General features: G+C 43.6%; 1 non-coding gene across 1 annotated transcript; it reads right to left on the bottom strand.

Moving 5' to 3' along the window:
* Positions 1-5,387: 5,387 nt before the first annotated feature.
* trnaw-cca (transfer RNA tryptophan (anticodon CCA)) lies at positions 5,388-5,459 on the bottom strand. The gene has a single exon. It is a non-coding gene; the product is annotated as a tRNA-Trp (tRNA).
* Positions 5,460-19,297: the final 13,838 nt, after the last annotated feature.

The following is a 19,297-nucleotide window of genomic DNA, read 5'->3' as shown; positions in this document are numbered from 1 at the left end:
CTTTAACCAGGCGAGGCTCTGAAGCCCCGTGGTTCCCGTGCACAATTAGTTCAATTGGATCCAGTGAATAAAATTGCTGACAATTGGACTCATAAATACTTTAAATGCCTTCTTGCCGAGTGGATGTGCGAAGTCTGCCCTCCATGTCAGCCGCCGACAGAAAAATCCGGTCCGACGTCTTCCATCCCTATTTTATACACCCCCCCCCTCCCCCTTCCCAGCCTCCATTCCCGTCTCCAACGGTCCCTTAAAATTCTGGCCCATATCTCTAAGACTAATGGGAGTGAAACTACATCTGCTCCTTAGCCTGAACAGGGAGAGCTGCTCTCTCTGTGTTCAAAGTGAATGAATCTGCTCTTTACCTTGTCTTACTGGAACGTTCACTGTCTGGAAATGTCTGTTTGAAAATGTTTTCCTGTTATATTAATGGAGCAGAGGTGAGTTGCTGTTCAACAGAGAGGTTTGGAAGTGGGTGAAGGGGTGGAGTGATGGTGTGAGTGAGAGGTGCAGTGAGTTGGCCATTCTCAATAGAGTGTCAGGAATGAAGGTCAGAGGAACAGACCAGGCAGGAAACACAGAAAGAGCGAGGAGAAGCTGGTGTGAAAAACAGAGATTAAACAACAGGCTTGTTCAGTTGGTTTGGGTCTGGTGTTCAGAATACCCGGAATCTGGGTTCACTTCCCTTCCAACTCAGCGAATTGTATCAACATTATGTTCATAAAACCATAGAATGATACCCAAAGAAGGAGACCATTTGGTCCATTGTGTCAGTGCTGTCTCTTTGGTTATGTTATCCAATTAGAACTGCTGCTCAGCTTTTTCCTGTAATCTGTGCATTTTTCCTTCCAGTATTTATCCCAATTGCTTTTCAAAGTTACGACTGAATCTGCTTTCAAGTCCTGATCAGACAGTGCATTCCAGATCACAACACATCACTGTATAAAAAATCATTCCTCATTTCGCCTCTGGTTCTTTTCTCAATCACCTGATAAATACATCCTCTGGTTACTGACCCTTTTGCCACTGGAAACAATTTCTCCTTATTTAACTTATTGAAAACCTTCTTGATGATGTCACATACTAGACTGCCAGTAAAACTGAAGCCCATGGAAGAAAAGAGACAATGACAGCATGCATATGAAGTTTGCAGACTGATAGGAACATGGAAGCAGGAGTAGGCCATTCAGCCCATCGAGACCACCCCACCATTCAATATGATGATGACTGATCATCCACTTCAATGCCTTTTTCCCACACTATCTCCATATCCCTTATGTCATTTGTATTTAGAAATCTGTCAATCTCTGCTTTAAACATACTCAATGACTGAGCTTCCACAGCTCTCTGGTGTAGAGAATTCCAAAGATTCACAACCCTCTGAGTAAAGAAATTTCTCCTCGTCTCTGTCCTCAGTGGCTTTCCCCTTATGTTGAAATTGTGTCCCCTGGTTCTAGATTCCTCAACCGGAGGAAAAACTTCATCTACCCTGTCTATCCCTTTAAATATTTTGTAAGTTTCAATGAGATCACCTCTCATTCTTTGAAACTCTAGAGAATACAGTCCCAGTTTCTCCAATCTCTCTTCATAGGACAGTCCTGCCATCCCGGGAACAGGTCTGGTGAACCTTCATTGCACTCCCTCGATGGCAATGATATCCTTCCTCAGGTAAGGGGACCAAAACTGCACACAGTATTCCAAAGTGCAGTCCAACCAAGGTTATATACAATTGAAGCAAGATTTCACTACTCCTGTACTCAAATCGTCTTGTGATAGAGGCGAACATATCATTCGTCTTCTGAATTGCTTGCTGCACCTGCATGTTAGCTTTCAGCCGCTTATTGACAAGGACACCCAGGCCCCTTTGTACATTCACACTCTTACCATTTAACAAATAATCTGCACATCTGTTTCTCCTACCAAAGTGGATAACCTCACATTTTTACACATTATATTCCATGTGCCACTTTCTTGTCCACTCACTAAGTCTGTCCAAATCCCCTTGAAGCTGCTTTGCATCTTTCTCACAACACACTTTCCCACCTAGTTTTGTGTCATCTGCGAACTTGGAAATACGACATTTGGTTCCCACCTCCGAATCATTGATATATATTGTGAACAGCTGGGTCACAGTGTGGTGGTGAACAGTTGTATTTCTGTCTGGAGGAAGGTTTACAGTGGGTTCCCCATGGTTCCTCATAACTTCAGTTATGTGCAGAGACTGGAAAAGCTGGGGTTGTTCTCCTTGGAGCAGAGCAAGTTCAGAACAACTTTGACAGAGTTAGAATCAAGGAATCAAATGGTTACAGTACAGAAGGAGACCATTCAGTCCATCATGTCCATGACAGCTCTTTGCAAGAGCAAATCAGCTAATTCCACTCCTCTGCCCTTTCATTGTAACCCTGCAAATTTTCTCTATTCAGGTGTTTATCCAATTCCCTTTTGAAAGCCACGATTGAATCTGCCTCCAGCACACTCTCAGGCAGTGTATTCCAGATCCGAACCACTCACTCTGTCCCACACCCCTGGTACCATTGCAGAAAATCTCTTCTGTTCATTTCATCCCTCATAAATAATTGAAATGAAATGTTTATTAGGAAATGCACAATATAAAAAAGAGAGAGAAATAAATGCTGAGAAAAATAGAAGTCAATGTTTGGAAGGTAAAAAGAGCAAAAGATGCAACTTTTATTCTGGTTGAGTGAGAGGAATATATCACACTCTGGGGCTTTTTAAGAGGATTTACTGATAAACCTGGGATTTGAGAGGAAGCTGGTTCATGGTTTACAGAAAAAATTCAGTCCCTGGAGTGGAGCCAACAGCTGCACCGTCCAATAACAGACAGGATGGGGACACTGTCTCAGGCCTGGTGAGCTCAGTCGATGAAAGCATGAAACTCTGAATCTCAAGTTTTTGAGTTTGAGCCTCACGGTGGGTGTCTTTTATTTCCTTTTTAGGCTGATTTTACAGCCATTCTCCAGCTCTGAATTCCTCGGCAGAGAGTTCAAGGAGTGTTTGAAATGAGATTCAACAGCAGTATGAGAAAGTCTCTCCTTGATTCAGGACTCTTACCTCTCTGCAGCATCTCGCTGCTGAAGATTGAACTTTATCTCATTTCATTCTCAGCTCATGGTCAGTGTGGATCACTGGGACTTCTGGCTGTCTCCCACTTCACAATCCATCAGTGCTGAGAAATCAATGGGGAATATTACTCACATGTTACAATGTTTTATAAATACTTGAATGTATTTCACACTGTGTCTAACAGTGTGAATCTCCCCTGGTATATCAGCTCACCAATACTTCAACAGAACATTCACATAATGTGAGCTCTGAGATCTGTTCAGATCCCATTCCCAAGACCTGGAAAGTGGGATTGGGCTGGATCGCTTTTTTTCAGCTGGCACAGACACGATTGCTAAATTGTCTCAGTCTGTGCCATAAATTTTCTCCATTTTCTATGTTCTATGAAGTGAGGTGTGATTGGGAGGGGCAATTCCACCAGGGTTATATTTTATACCAAAACAATGACACAAGGGATACTTCACTTTTTTATTCATTCATTCATGCGATGTGGGCATCGCTGGCTAGGCCAGCATTTATTGCCCATGAGAAGGTGGTGGTTAGCTGCCTTCTTGAACCATTGCAGTCCATTTGGGTAGGTACACCCACAGTGCTGTGAAAAAGGGAGTTCCAGGATTTTGACCCAGCGACAGTGAAGGAACGGCGATATAGTTCCAAGTCAGGATGGTGTGTGGCTTGGTGGGGAACTTGCATGTGGTGGTATCCCCTGTATTTGCTGCCCTTGCCCTTCTAGGTGGTAAAGGTCACTGGTTTGGAAGGTGCTGTCTAAGGAGTTGTGGTGCATTGCTGCAGTGGATTTTGTAGACGGTACACACTCTGCAACTGTGTTCCGATGGTGGAGGGAGTGAATGTTTGCAGATGGGGTGCCAATCAAGCGGGCTGCTTTGTCCTGGCGGTGTTGAGATTCTTGAGTTGGAATTGCACCCATCCAGGCAAGTGGAGAATATTCCATCACACTCTTGACTTGTGCCTTGTGGATGGTGGACATGCTTTGGGGAGTCAGGAGTCATGGATGAGTGAGAGGAATATATCACACTGTGGGGCTTTTGTAAGAGGATTTATTAATAAACCTGGGATTTGAGAGGAAGCTGCTTCATGGTTTACAGAACAAATTCAGCCCCTGGGGTGGATCCAACAGGTGCACTGTAATTACTCACCTCAGGATTCCAAGCCTCTGACCTGCTCTTCTTGTCACGTTATTTGTATGGCTACCCATGGTAACCTCCATGATGTTGATGGTGGGGGATTCAGTGATTGTAATGCTATTGAATGTCAAGGGGAGATGGTTAGATTCTCTCTTGTTGGAGATGGTCATTGCCTGGCACTTGTGTGGTGCGAATGTTACTTGCCACTTATCATCCCAAGCCTGTGAGACTGAAATAGCTCAGTTGGGAGTGTGTTAGACTGAAGATCCCTGGTTCAATCTGGGGTTTTGGCAGTTCTCCTTTATTCTGCATCACCCTTTGGTTTTGACTCTTGAGCTGCACAATTTACACTGAAATTATTTACCCAACTCTGAAGGTTGGATTGGAATAGAGAGATATCAAGGATGGGAAATATTTACATTGTCTGATTTAGCTTATTCTCTATCTCCCTGTGTCCTTTTCCCCAGTTTTTGAATCTTTCGGGGCCGGGTGAACATTTGATTTGCTGCATTTGCCCCAAACTGAAGCCTTTTCCACATCTCTGGGTGGTCAGACTCGCTCTGTCTGTTTTTGTTACTCGTGACCATTAACGAGAACAGGCCACGAGTTCAACGTTTATCAGCAAACGGAAGATAATTGGAAAGAATTCTGTGTTACTCCAGATCAGTGACAAAGATACAATGGATGTTATTCAAAATAAATTCCCTTTGACATTTTATGTAAACTTGTTTGCATCCAAAAGTTGGATTTTAAGTGTAACAAAAATGTGTCAAATTATTGACTGACCATGTGACAGCGCACATGGGGATCAAATCCACAGCCTTGTTGTTACCAACACTGCGTCCTAACCAACTGAACTAAGCGGCCTATAGACAGAGCCAGGTATGGGTTTGAGCTGCACGCTGGGCGGTTTGTGTTTTATTTCTCACACTGGGTGACAGAGCGATTGTACAAACAATGGACACATCACATCCCTGAAACATTGTTCTGATATAAAACAGTGTGAAATAAGAACTGAGCATGGAAATGGAACGGAACCAGAAATCAGGACTTTAATCTATTAAAGTTGATCTTGAAATTCAACCATTCACTGAACATTCCAATCGATCGAACTCTCTTCTGATATAAAATCCAGGAACTTGAGCTGCTGTAAAACACAACTGAGCCTGACGTGATTTGAACACGCAACCTTCTGATCTGGAGTCAGACGCGCTACCGTTGTGCCACAAGCTCACAGATAAAGCAAAGTGTTCCATTCCTGACAGATTTACTTCTTGTTTAGATTCAGTGATTGAAATTAATTCAATCCTCATCTGACCTCCACACTGTGAAGGCCTGCAATCCGACCTGAACCCGACGACCTGTGTCGGGTTCGGGTCATGTCGGGTCGCTCTTCCGGTTCTGGCTTTCGGGCTCGGGTCAGGTTGGGTCAGGTTCAGGTCAGGCTGGGTCCAGGTTGGTCTGAGTCCGTGTCGGACACACACAGTAAGAATTACATTTAACTTTGCTGGGAAGTTGAGTTTAATAAGTGTCAAAAGTTGAAAAGCCAACCAAAGCCGGGAGTCCGGGTCATTAAGGAGGGAAACTCTGAGTCTGCGCAGTGAGCAAGTGAGCATCTCTATGACGTCATTGCGCTCAAGCTGCAGCTTCCTGCAGATACGGAATCGGGAGGTAGATAAAGTGAACATTCCGGTGGTCGGGTAAGGCTCGGGTTAGTTTGGGCGTGGGAATAAATGGAGATACTCGGGCCGGGTCAGGCTCGGGTCCAATGTGGTTCTGTCAGGTTCGTGTCGGGTTTTTTTTCCTGACCTGAGCAGGCCTTTACTGCTCTGTCAGTTCAGTGCCTTATTTAAACTATTACTTGGAGTTCTGTTTTACAGGGTCACGGCTGTTTAAGTGTTTCCCAGACCCACTACTCTGATTAATCAGACATTTTGCTGCTAACTGCTGCTGCAATTGAAATGTAAAAAAGAATTTCCAGTGACCTGCAACCAATGGACAAATACATTTCAGAAAGATAAAGTTCATTCGCCAATCCACAAATGTGTCTTTCTGCTTATATTTATAAACAACTCCTTCTCTCCACTATGGGAACTATACAATCACGACAGTTATTTGAAAGTTAGTATGAGATGTTCCAGTTCATCAATTTTAAAACTGCAGCAGGTATTTTCCAGAAAACTTCTCTGTTGGAACCTCAGTCCCATTTAGATTGAAAGTGGACAATTAATGTATTCACTTGTTCATTGTGGACAGGTGTCTGACTTCGAATAAATCTCATTAACTTTCAATGAGGTGGCAGTATTTCTGTGCTCCCATTTTACACAGTCTGTCCTGTTCATGCACCATGTTTTTATTCTCCTCTCCCATTCTCCACAGGATACAGATTACAAGAATCATCAATCTAACTGTTGAAAAGCATTGGAAGAATCTGGTCACACAGGTATTGAAACATTCATTTTCTGCCATTTTCCAAGTTGGTTGCTTTAAACACAGTACAATGTGTAATCATCTTGAAAAGAGATTCTCTTCAATATCCAATACAAACTGAATTACAAACCTGACAGACAAGCACAGGAGAACAAGTGACGAGTGAACACAAACCTCATGGTGCTCATTTTCAGATTTATTGCAGTCATCCGACAAAACAAGTGAAAGAATATTCCAGTGAAATGATTTGGAAAGTAGGTGTGACTTTTGTTGGTGCCTTTCTTTGCTCTGTTGGTGAAACTTTCTTGCACCTGACTCCTGTTCATGTCTCTGTTTCCTCTATTGAATGAGGAAGGAGGTATTTGATCAGAAATCAACTGGATTGTGTACCTTTGAGAGGGGATTTCTGCACCATCAGGGCTGGAAACAGGAGTGAGTGAAAGACAATGTGTGCAGTTTGATTTTGTACAGAGGGAGAGCAAATCTAACAGGACTGTGAGATATTGGCCTGGATTTTACAGCCCCAATAGCGGTGAACTCTGAGACTTTCACTGCTATTGAGGTCTGAACAGCACTGCAACTGCTAGTACATGCACACACTAACACCAGCATCTGGAAGTTGTGGTGGTGAGAAATGTGCTTAGAAGGAGCCTCTGATAATAATCGCACCAGCCCACTCTTTAAAGTGACAGGGACCTGTAGTTCAGCAATTTGGGCTCATTGCCCACAATGTACCCTGATTTTTACATGGGTTGGATTAAAGCCGGTACCAACAGGCTCAGGGCTGCTCGGGAAGGACTTTTCTTTTGACACAACAGCTCCACTATTCCAGGAAGACTCCGGCAGCAGCAGTTGTCAACTTTCAGAGGGAGTTCAGACATTTTAAATGTTGTATTTTATTTCTTAATTGTATGTAACTTTTTAGCATAGCCTGATCAGAGTTCTTAAATTTACATCTGACTTTTTATTAACAAGATTGAAGTGACTTTTAAAAACTACATCTTATCCTTTAAAATCCTGCTTCCATGTAGATGACATTTTAAGATGACTTCAGAATAGCTTAGACTATCTTTCTAACAGGTACTGCAACAGCTGAAGACCTACTTTTCTGCAAAAGCTGGTGAATTACCTTCCGGGAGCGGAGAGGAGCGGAGCGGAGCAGACCTATATGGACCGATATGAGGAGAATGTTGAGAGCGGAGCCTATAAATCCAATCCGAGGATCGAGGCCCAGTCTCTTACCTTCCAGGAGTGGAGTGGAGATCTTCCAGTGTGCTGGAGTTTTGAAAAAAAAGAAGCCAACTGTGATGTCAGAGGAGAGCTGCAAGGTGATTGTTTGGTGAGTCACTGCTGTTAGTGTATTTAAATATCTTGAAGAAAAGGGCAAAGTTTTTTACTTGAAAAAAAACCTCTGCTGATAAGATGAGTACTACTAAAGTGTTTTTTTATTCAGTGTAGCTTATGAAGGACTTTAGATTGTAGTGGGTAGAACAAGGCCCCTAGTGTCATTAGTATTTTTTAATTAAGGGAGTAACCAATTAATCTAAGGGTAAGTCATGGCAGGAGAGCTCAGCCCCGTGATATGCTCCTCCTGCGCTATGTGGGGATTCAGGAACCCTCCCAGTCTCCATGACGACCATGTGTGCAGGAAGTGTATCCAGCTGCAGCTACTGGCTACTCGCATTATGGAGCTGGAACTGCGGGTGGTTTCACTGTGGAGCATCCACGAAGCTGAGGGTGTCATGGATAGCATGTTTAGTGAGGTGGTCGCACCGCAAGTAATGGATGCACAGGCAGAAAAGGGATGGGTGACCACCAGATGGAATAGTAGGAGCAGGCAGGTAGTGCAGGAGTCCCCTGTGGCCATCCCCCTCTCAAACAGATACACCGCTTTGGTTCCTGTTGGGGGGAAGACCTCCCAGGGGAAAAGAGCAACAGCGCGGTCCGTGCCACAACGGAGGGCTCTGCTGCACAGCAGGGGAGGAAAAGGGGTGGAAGAGCTATTGTGATAGGGGATTCTATCATAAGGGGTGCAGATAGGCGTTTCTGTGGCCGCAAACGAGACTCCAGGATGGTATGTTGCCTCCCTAATACTCGGGTCAAGGATGTTTCGGAGCAGCTGCCGGAAATTCTGAAAGGGGAGGGTGTGCAGCCAGAGATCGTGGTCCATATTGGTACGAACGACATAGGCAGGAAGAGAGAGGAGGTTCTGCAAAGTGAATATGGGGAGTTAGGCAAAAGGTTAAAGAGCAGGACCTCTAGGGTTGTAATCTCAGGATTACTCCCTGTGACACGTGCTAGTGCGGGTAGGAATAGGAGGATTCGGCAAATGAATGCATTGCTGAAGACTGGCGAAGGCGGGAGGGCTTCAGGTACTTGGATCATTGGGATCTCTTCTGGTGCAGAGGTGACCTGTACAAGAGGGACGGGTTGCATCTGAACTGGAAGGGGACCAATATCCTTGTAGGGAGATTTTATAGCAATACACTGGAGGGTTTAAACTAGTCTTGCAGCGGGGGTGGGATCCAAAGTAGTAGTCTCTCCGATGAGATAGTTGAGGCAAATGGAGAGGTTAAAGCAAGCAAGTCCAGTAGGCAGGCCAGGCAGGGGCAGGACAGGGAGCGTGGAAGGTCTGGTGGGCTAAACTGCATTTACTTTAATGCAAGTATCCTTACAGGTAAGGCAGATTAACTCAGAGCATGGATCGGTACATGGGATTGTGGTATTGTAGCTATTACGGAAACGTGGTTGAGAGATGGGCAGGACTGGCAGCTCAATGTTCCGCGGTACTGATCCTTCCGGCGTGACAGAGGTGGAGGTAAGAGAGGAGGGGGAGTTGCACTATTGATTAGGGAGGACATCACGGCAGTACTTAGAGAGGATATCCCGGGGTGAATGTCCAGTGAGGCCATACTGGTAGAACTTAGAAATAATAAAAGGGTGATCCCTTTGATGGGATTATACTATAGGCCCCCCAATAGTCAGAGGGAAGTGGAGGAGCATATATGTAGGGAAATCACAGATAGGTATAGGAATTATAGGGTTGTAATAGTAGGTGATTTTAACTTCCCTAATATTGACTGGGACTGCCTTAGTGCTAAGGGATCAGATGGGGAAGAATTTGTTAAGTGAGTCCAGGATAGTTTTCTGAAGCAGTACGTGGATGGCCCGACTAGAGAAGGGGCTACACTCGATCTCCTCTTAGGAAATGAGGATGGGCAGGTGGTTGATATGGCAGTGGGGGAGCACTTTGGGACCAGTGACCATAACTCTATTAGCTTCAAGATAGTAATGAAAAAGAATAGGACTGGTCCTCAGGTTGAAGTCCTAAATTGGGGGAAGGCTAATTTCCATGGCATCAGACAGGAACTCTCAAAAGTTGAATGGGAGAGGCTGTTTACAGGTAAAGGGACGTCTGGCAAGTGGGAGGCTTTTAAAAGTGAGATAGGAAGAGTTCAGGGCAAGCATGTTCCTGTTAGATGGAAGGGCAAGGCTGGCAAGTTTAGGGAACCTTGGTTGACGAGGGATATTGAGGGTCTGGTCAGGACAAAGAAGGAGGCATACGTCAGGTATAGGCAGCTGGGATCGAGCGAGTCCCTCGAGAAGTATAGGGGATATAGGAGTATACTTAAGAAGGAAATTAGGAGGGCGAAAAGGGGCCATGAGATTTCCCTGGCAGATAAGATAAAGGAGAATCCTAAAAGATTCTATAAGTGTATTAAGAGTAAAAGGGTAGCTAGGGAGAGTGTAGGTCCCCTTAAGGATCAGTGTGGCAATCTATGTGTGAAGCCACGCGAAATGGGCGAGGTCTTAAATTAATATTTCTCGTCTGTATTTACCGTGGAGAAGGTCATGGAAGCTAGTGAGTTCAAGGAAGGAACAGCGATATCCTGCAGCATATCAACATTACAAAGGAGGAGGTGTTGGAGGTTTTGAAGCGCATTAAGGTGGATAAATCCCCAGGGCCTGATCAGATGTATCCTAGGATGCTATGGGAAGCAAGGGAGGAGATTGCTGGGGCGCTGGCAGAGATTTTTGTATCATCGTTAGCCACGGGTGAGGTACCGGAAGACTGGAGGATAGCTAATTTGTTAATTAATAAATTAAATAACAAATCATGTCGCCTCTTTCTCTTCTAAACTCTGGCGGAGACAAGCCTAGCTTGTCCAATCTTTCCTCGTAAGACAGCCCACCCATTCCATGTATTAGTCTCGTAAACTTTCTCTGTACTACCTCCAATGCATTTACATCCTTCCGCAAATAAGGAGACCAGTACAGTACTCAGTACTGCAGAAGAGGTCTCACCAATGTCCTGCATAGGTGAAGCATAACCTCCCTACTCTTGTATTCAATTCCCATGGTGATAAATGATAACATTCGATTAGCTTTCCTAATTACGTGCTGGACCTGCATACTAACCTTTTGCAATTCATGCCCTCGGACACCCAGATCCCTCTGCATCTCAGAGCTCTGCAATCTCTCACCATTTAGATAATATGCTTTTTTATTCTTCCTGCCATAGTGGACAATTTCCGACTTTCCCACATTATACTCCATTTGCCAGGTCTTTGCCCAATCACTTAACCTATTTATATCCCTTTGTAGCCCCCTTCTGTCCTCTTCACAACCTACTTTCCTACCTATCTTTGTGATCAGCAAATTTAGCAACAATACCTTCGGTCCCTTCATCTAAGTCATTTATATAAATTGTAAAAAGTTGAGGCCCCAGCACAGATCCCTGTGGCACACCACTCGTTACTTCTTGCCAACCAGAAAATGACCCAATTATGCTGACTCTCTGTTTCCTGTCAGCTAGCCAATCTTCTATCCATGCCAATATGTTACCCCCGACACCATGAGCTTTTATTTTCTGCAATAACCTTTGATATGGCACCTTATCCTTCTGGAAATCAAAATACAATACATCCACTGGTTCCCCTTTATCCACAGCACATGTAACTCCCTCAAAGAACTCCAATAAATTGGTTAAACATGATTTCCCTTTCAAAAAACCATGTTGACTCTGCCTGCTTACCTTAATTTTTTCTAAATGCCCTGCTATAACATCCTCTGTAATAGCTCCAAACATTTTCCCTCAGACAAATGTTAAGCTAACTGGCCTGTCGTTTCCTGCTTTCTGTCTCCCTCCCTTTTTGAATAAATGAGTTACATTCACTCTTTTCCAATCTAACGGAACCTTCTCGAATCTAGGGAATTTAGGAATATTATAACCAGCGCATCAACTATCTCACTAGCCAATTCAGGACCTGGCGACTTGTCAACCCGCAGCTCCAACAATTTGTTTCGTACCACTTCCCTGGTGATTGTAATTTTCTTGAGTTCCTCCATCCCTTCAATTTCCTGATATACGGCTAATACTGGGATGTTATTTGTATACTCAATAGTGAAGACCGATGCAAAGTATCTGTTCAATTCATCTGCCATCTCTTAATTATCCATTATTAATTCCCCAGACACACTTTCTATTGGACCAACAGTCGCTTTGTTAACTCTTTTCTTTTTAAAATATCTATCGAAACTCTTACTAGTTGTCTTGAAATTTCTTGCGAGCTTTCTCTCATACTCTAATTTTACCTTCCTTATCAATCTTTTAGTCATTCTTTGCTGTTTTTTTTATATTCTGTCCAATCTTCTGACCTGCCTCCCACCTTTGCACAATTATGGGCTTTTTCTTTAAGTTTGATAGTATCTTTAACTGTTTTCGTGAACCATGGATGGTGAGTCCCACCTTTGGAACTTTTCTTTCTCGTTGAAATGTATCTATTCTGTGTATTCTGAAATATCCCCTTAAATGTCTGCCACTGCATCTCTATTGACTTATCCCTTAACCTAATTTGCCAGTTCACTTTAGCTAGCTCTGCTTTCATGACCTTATAATTGCCCTTATTTAAATTTAAAATACTAGTCTGGGACCCACTCTCCTCTCCCTCAAACTGAATGTAAAATTCAATCATATTATAATCGCTACTACCTAGGGGCACCTTAACTATGAGGTCATTAATTAATCCTATCTCGTTGCACAATGCCAGGTCTAGTATAGCCTGCTCTCTGGTTGGCTCCAGAATGTATTGTTCCAAGAAATTATCCCCAAAACATTCTATGTATTCCTCATCTAGGCTACCTCTGCCCATCTGAATTTTCCAATCTATATGTAGATTAAAATCCCCCATAATTATCACAGTACCTTTCTGACAAGCTGCCATTATTTCTTCCTTTATCTCCCATCCGACAGTGTGGTTAATGTTAGGTGGCCTGTACACCACTCCCACAAGTGACTTCTTGCCTTTATGATTTCTCATTTGTACTCAAACTGCTTCTGCATCCTGATCTCCAGAACTCAGGTCATCCCTCTCTATTACGCTAATACCATCATTAATTAACAGAGCTACCCCGCCACCTTTTCCTCGCTTCATGTCCTTCCAAAATGCCATGTCACCTCCAATATTCTCAACCCAATCTATGTCGCCCTGCAGCCATGTCTCTGTAATGACTATCAGATCGTACTTATTTATTCTATTTGTGCTCCCAGTTCATCTGTTTTGTTTCAAATGCTCCATACATTCAGATACAGAGCATTTAGTTTTGTCCTTTTATTATTTTTGTCACCTCTAGCCTTATCTGTCGATTTACTCTTAGATTTGTACATTCTGTCCCTTCCTGTCACAGTCTGTTTATCATTTCCCATATTTATACCTTTCTCTCTTGCCTTGTCTCTCCTCCTTGATTCACCATATCTTCCCAAATTTGATCCCTTGCCCCCACTATTCAGTTTAAAACCGTCTCTACGTCCCTCGTTATGTGGCTCGCTGGAACACCGGCACCAGCACGGTTCAGGTGTAGACCGTCCCAACGGTACAGCCACCTCTTTCCCCAGTACTGGTGCCAATGCCCCACAAACCAGAACCCACTACTACCACACCAGTCTTTCAGCCGCACATTACTTTCTCTAATCTTATTTGTCCGATGCCAATTTGCACATGGCTCAGGTAATAATCCAGAGATGATTAACTTTGAGGTTCTGCTTCTTAATTTGGTGCCTAGTTCCTCATACTGACTTTGCAGAACCTCTATCCTTGTCCTGCCTATGTCTTTGGTACTGACATGGACCACGACGACTGGATCCTCCCCCTCCCATTGTATGTTTCGCTCCAGCCCTGAGCAGATGTCCTGAATCCTGGCACCGGCAGGCAACACAGCCGTCTGGACTCTTGCTTTTGCTGCAGAGAACAGAGTCAATCCACCTTACTATACTGTCCCCTACTACCACTACATTCCTTTTTTCTCCCTCTTTGAGCCACAAACACTTACTGCAGACGTGTTTGCCCTGGATCACACTGGCATCCAGGAACTCCCACATGCTGCAGCTGTGACACATCACCTATCCTGTCATCCTTAACGTGTTTCAATTAACTACTTAAATATTTTATTCAATTATTCATTTTATTGCATATTTTATTAAACTTACCACTAGTTTGTTTACTATTTTAAACGTTAGGACTAAAATGGTTCTTAATCACTTACCAGATGCGCATCAAGCAGGTCGGTTCTTCCAAACCAATCAACTACCTGCTTGCCTGTGATGTCACAGCTTACCAGATCCTCACCAAACAGCTCCTTCCACTGCACCGAAGAAAGAACCAAATCCTGTATCCTCACCCCAGCGGCTCTCTGTTTCCCTGCTCTCACTCTCCATTGTGACGTCACTCCTCGATTTTTTTCCCCTGCTCTAACACGCTATCCATTGCGCCACAGAGCCTCACACATTTTTATTAACATCACTAAGGCCTTTGATATTGTCAGCAGAGACGGCCTCTTCAAACTGCAATGGAACATCGGCTGCCCTCCTGACCTCTTGGGCATCATCTCTTCTTTCCACGAGAACATGCACAGTTCCATCAGTTACAATGGAGCAACATCAGACGCTTTCAAGATCAGCAGTGGGGTAAAGCAGGGCTGCGCGCTGGCGCCAACTCTCTTAGGAACAGAGGAACAGAGGAGTCAGCTATTCAGCCCGTCGAGCCTGCTCTGTCATTCAATTCCATCATGGCTGATCACCTACCTCAAAGCACCTTTCCCATGCTATCCCCATATCCCTTGATGTCATGAGTATCAAGATTTCTATCAATTTCTGTCTTGAACATGCTCAATGATTGAGCTGCCACAGCCCTCTGGGGCACAGTATTCCAATGATTCACCACCGTCTGAGTGAAGAAATGCCACCCATCTCAGTTTTAAATGGCCTACTCCTTATTCTGAGACGATGTCCTTTGGTTTTAGACTCACCAACCAGGGCAAACATCCTGTCTACATCCACACTGTCACGCCCTGTAAGAATTTTGTCAGTTTCAATCAGATCACCTCTCATTCTTCGAAACTTTAAGGAATACAGGCCCAGTTTCCTCATAAGACAATCCCACCATCCCAGGGATTAGTCTGGTGACATAAAAACAAGAAATACTGGAACCACTCAGCAGGTCTGGCAGCATCTGTGAAAAGAGAAGCAGAGTTAACGTTTCAGGTCAGTGACCCATCTTCGGAACTGACATATATTAGAAAAGTCACAGGTTATAAGCAAGTGGGGTGGGGGTGGGGCAGGAGATAACAAAGGAGAAGGTGTAGATTGGACAAGGCCACATAGCTGACCAAAAGGTCATGCAGCAAAGGCAAACAATATGTTAATGGTGTGTTGAAAGACAAAGCATTCGTACAGATTAGGTGTTAATGGACTGAATATTGAACAGCAGGAAGTACAAACCTGAAAAAAAACAGTAGGTAAGCAAACTGAACAAACTGAGATGAAATGAAATAAATGCAAAAAAAAGATTAGTCTGTTGACCCTCTGTTTCACCCCCTCTCTGGCAAGTGTATCCTTCATAAGATGAGACTAAACTGTACACAATACTCCAGTGTGGATTCACCAAGGCTCCATACAATTGCAGCAAGACATCTTTACTCCTGTACTCATGACCCCTCGTGTGGGTACAACATACCATTTGCCTTCCTAATTGATTGCTGCACCTGCACAAGAGATTTTAGTGTCTCAGGAACAAGGACACCCAGGTCCCTTTGGACATCGACACTTCCCAACCTCTCACCATTTAAGAAATACTCTGTCTTTCTGTTTATTCTACCAAAGTGAATAACTTCACACTTATTCACATTATATTCCATGTTCTTGCCCATTCACTTAGCCTCTCCAGGTCCCCTGGAAGCCTCTCTGCACCCTCCTCACAACTCACACTTCACCGAGCTTTGTGTCATCTGCAAACTTGGAAATATTACATTTAATCCCCACATCCAAATCATTTATATAGGTTGTTAACAGCTGTGGCTCCAACACTGATCCTTGCAGTACCCCAATAGTAACAGCCTGCCATCCTGAGAAGGACCCGTTATTCCCGCTCTCTTTTTTCGGTCTGTTAACCAATTCTCAATCCATATCAGTATATTATCCCCAAGCCTATGTGCTCTAATTTTGTTTACTCACCTCCTGTGTGGGACCTTACCAAAGGAAAATACAAATACCACACATCCACTGGTTCTCCTTTATCTGTTCTACAGGTAACATCCTCAAAAATCTCAACAGGTTTTTCAAACCTGTTTTCCTTTTCATAAATCTATGTTGACTCTGCTCAATCATGTCATCATTTTCGAACTGTCTAGTTATCACATCCTTTATAATTGGCATATTCTTCTCCATGCTGCTATTGTACACTTTCAATTACTCAGATATAGGTGTTCACCTGCACATCAGAGCTGACGACAAGCTGTTCAACTTGGCAAGACTGTGCGCCAAGACCAAAGTGGGTAAATTCCTAGTCTGTGAGTTGCTATTTGCTGATGATGCTGTGCTGACATCCCATAATGAAGTTCAGTCACAGCAGCTTGTAGATCGGTTCTCCCTGGCCTGCAAAGAGTTTGGACTGACAATCAGCATCAGGAAGATGAAAGTTACGGGCCAGGACGGAGAGACTCCACCTTCCATCAACATCGACAACCTCACTTTGGAGGTTGGCAACAGCTTCACATACCTTCAATCAACAATCACCAGCAATCTGGCCCTTGATGCTGAAATCAGCACCAGGATTGCCAATGCTGCAGCTGTCATGTCAAAGTTGAGAAGACAAGTGTGAACCGACAGCAAACTGACCGAAAATACAAAGCTCCACGTGTACCAGGCTTGTGTTCTCAGCACCCTCCTTTATAGTAGAGAAGCATCAACAACTTATACAAGCCACAAAAAGCGGCTGAACAGCTTCCACCTCCACTGCCTCAGATGGATACTGGGCATCTCCTGGCAGGACAGAGTGCCGAATGCGGAAGTACACCAGCGTGCAGGGATCCGCAGCATGTTTGCCCTCTTGAGTCAGCGGTGACTCTGTTGACTGGGCCAAATGGATGACGGTCACATTGCCAAATACATGTTCGATGGTGAGCTTGCTATCAGCATGAGATCAACAGGTCAGGGAAAAAAATCAAGTCCTTTGGAGATGTTTGAGTTAATTCAGGAGAGTGGGCATGGATTTATCAATGGGAGTTCATGCTTGACGAATCTAACTGCATTTGTTGATAAACTATCTGAGAATACTGATGAAGGGAATGCAGTGGATGTTGTTTATATGGATATTACGAAAGCATTTTATAAAGTACCACATAAAAGGGTGGTTAACAAAATTGGGGTTCATGGATTAGGAGGGTCAGTGTCCATTTGGATAGTAAATTGTTTTAAAGACTGAAAACAGCGAGTCATATTAAATGGTTCTTGGTCAGACCGGAGGATAGTCGACAGTGGTGTTCCCCAAGTGTCAGTGCCAGAACCACTGCTTTTTTTGCTAAAGGTAAGTGACTTGGATCTTGGAATACAGAGTAGAATCTCAAAATATGCCGATGACACCAAACTTGGAGGAGTGGCAAACAGTGAGGATGATATGAACTGCCTGCAACAGGACAGTGATAGGCTAGCAGAATGGGCAGACAGGTGGCAGATGGAATTTAATAGTGACAAGTGTGAGGTGATGTATTTTGGCATAAGGAATAGGGAGAGGCAATATATACTTAATGGCACAGTTATAACGAGTGTGCTGGAATAGAGAGACTTGGGGTTCATGTGCACTGATCTTTGAAGGTGGCAAGACATATTGCGAGAGTGGTTAGCAAAGCATATGGGATCTTGGGCTTTATAAATAGAGGCATTGAGTACAAAAGCAGGGAAGTTATGCTGAACCATTATAAAACTCTGGTTAGGCCCCAATTGGAGTGTTGCTTCCAGTTCTGCTCAGCAGACTTTAGAAAGAATGTGAGGGTCCTTGAGAGGATGCAGAGGCGATTTACCAGAATGGATCCAGGGATGGGGGATTTTAGTTACAAGGTTAGGTTGGAAAAGCTAGGATTATTCTGCCTTTCTCAAAGGAGATTGAGTGGAGAATTGATAGAGGTGTATAACACCTCTGGAGAACAGGCCATCCGAGACTGGGTATTGTGTAATGAGAAAGGATTAGTTAACAATCTTGTTGTGTGGGGTCCCTTGGGGAAGTGCGCCCATAATATGAAAAAATTCTTCATTAAGATGGAGAGTGAGAGAGTTGATTCCGAGACTAGGGTCCTGAATCTAAACAAAGGAAACTATGAAGGTATGAGGCGGGAGTTGGCGATGATAGATTGGGGAACGTTACTTAAAGGGTTGACAGTGGATAGGCAATGGCTAGCATTTAAAGAGCGCATGGATGAATTACAACAATTGTTCATTCCTGTCTGTGCAAAAGTAAAACAGGAAGGGTGGCTCAACTGTGGCTTACAAATGAAATTAAGGAAAGTATTAGATCCAAGGAGGAGAAATATAAAATGGCCAGAACAAGCAGCAAACCTGAAGATTGTGAGCAATTTGGAATTTAGCAGAGGAGGACAAAAGGATTGATTAAGAAGGGGGAAATAGAGTATGAGAGTAAGCTAGCAGAGAACATAAAAACTGACTGTAAAAGCTTCTCTAGATATGTGTCGAGAAAAAGATTAGTGAAGACAAATGTGGGTCCCTTACAGTCAGAAATGGGGGAATTTATAATGGGGAACAAAGAAATGGCAGACCAATTAAATACATACTTTGGTTCTGTCTTCACAAAGGACGATACAAATTACCTCCCAGAAATGTTGGGGAACATAGGGTCTAATGAGAAGGAGGAACTGTATGAAATCAGTATTAGTAGGGAATGTTTGGGAAATTGATGGGATTGAAGGCCGATAAATCCCCAAGGCCTGATAATCTGCATCCCAGAGTACTTAAGGAGGTGGCCCTTGAAATAGCAGATGCATTTCTGGTCTTTTTTCAAAATTCTGTAGACTCTGGAACAGTTCCAATGGATTGGACGGTAGTTAATGTAACTCCACTATTTAAAAAAAAGAGGCTGAAAGAAACAGCGAATTATATACCGGTTAGCCTGACATCAGTCGTGGGGAAAATGCTGGAGTCCATTACAAAAGATGTAATAGCAGAGTGCAATAATAACTCGTCTCCACTCCTAGTATTTCTAAATCCCACACATTCACTAAAATGTGAACAATTATTTCCTGTTGTGTCTCTCTCAGATTTGTAAACTTCACTGTATTGGAGTGAGGTGACATCTACT

Source organism: Heterodontus francisci, unplaced genomic scaffold (assembly GCF_036365525.1).
Source record: "Heterodontus francisci isolate sHetFra1 unplaced genomic scaffold, sHetFra1.hap1 HAP1_SCAFFOLD_51_1, whole genome shotgun sequence".
NCBI classification, from domain to species: domain Eukaryota; kingdom Metazoa; phylum Chordata; class Chondrichthyes; order Heterodontiformes; family Heterodontidae; genus Heterodontus; species Heterodontus francisci.
This window is presented reverse-complemented; position numbering and strand designations above follow the sequence as displayed.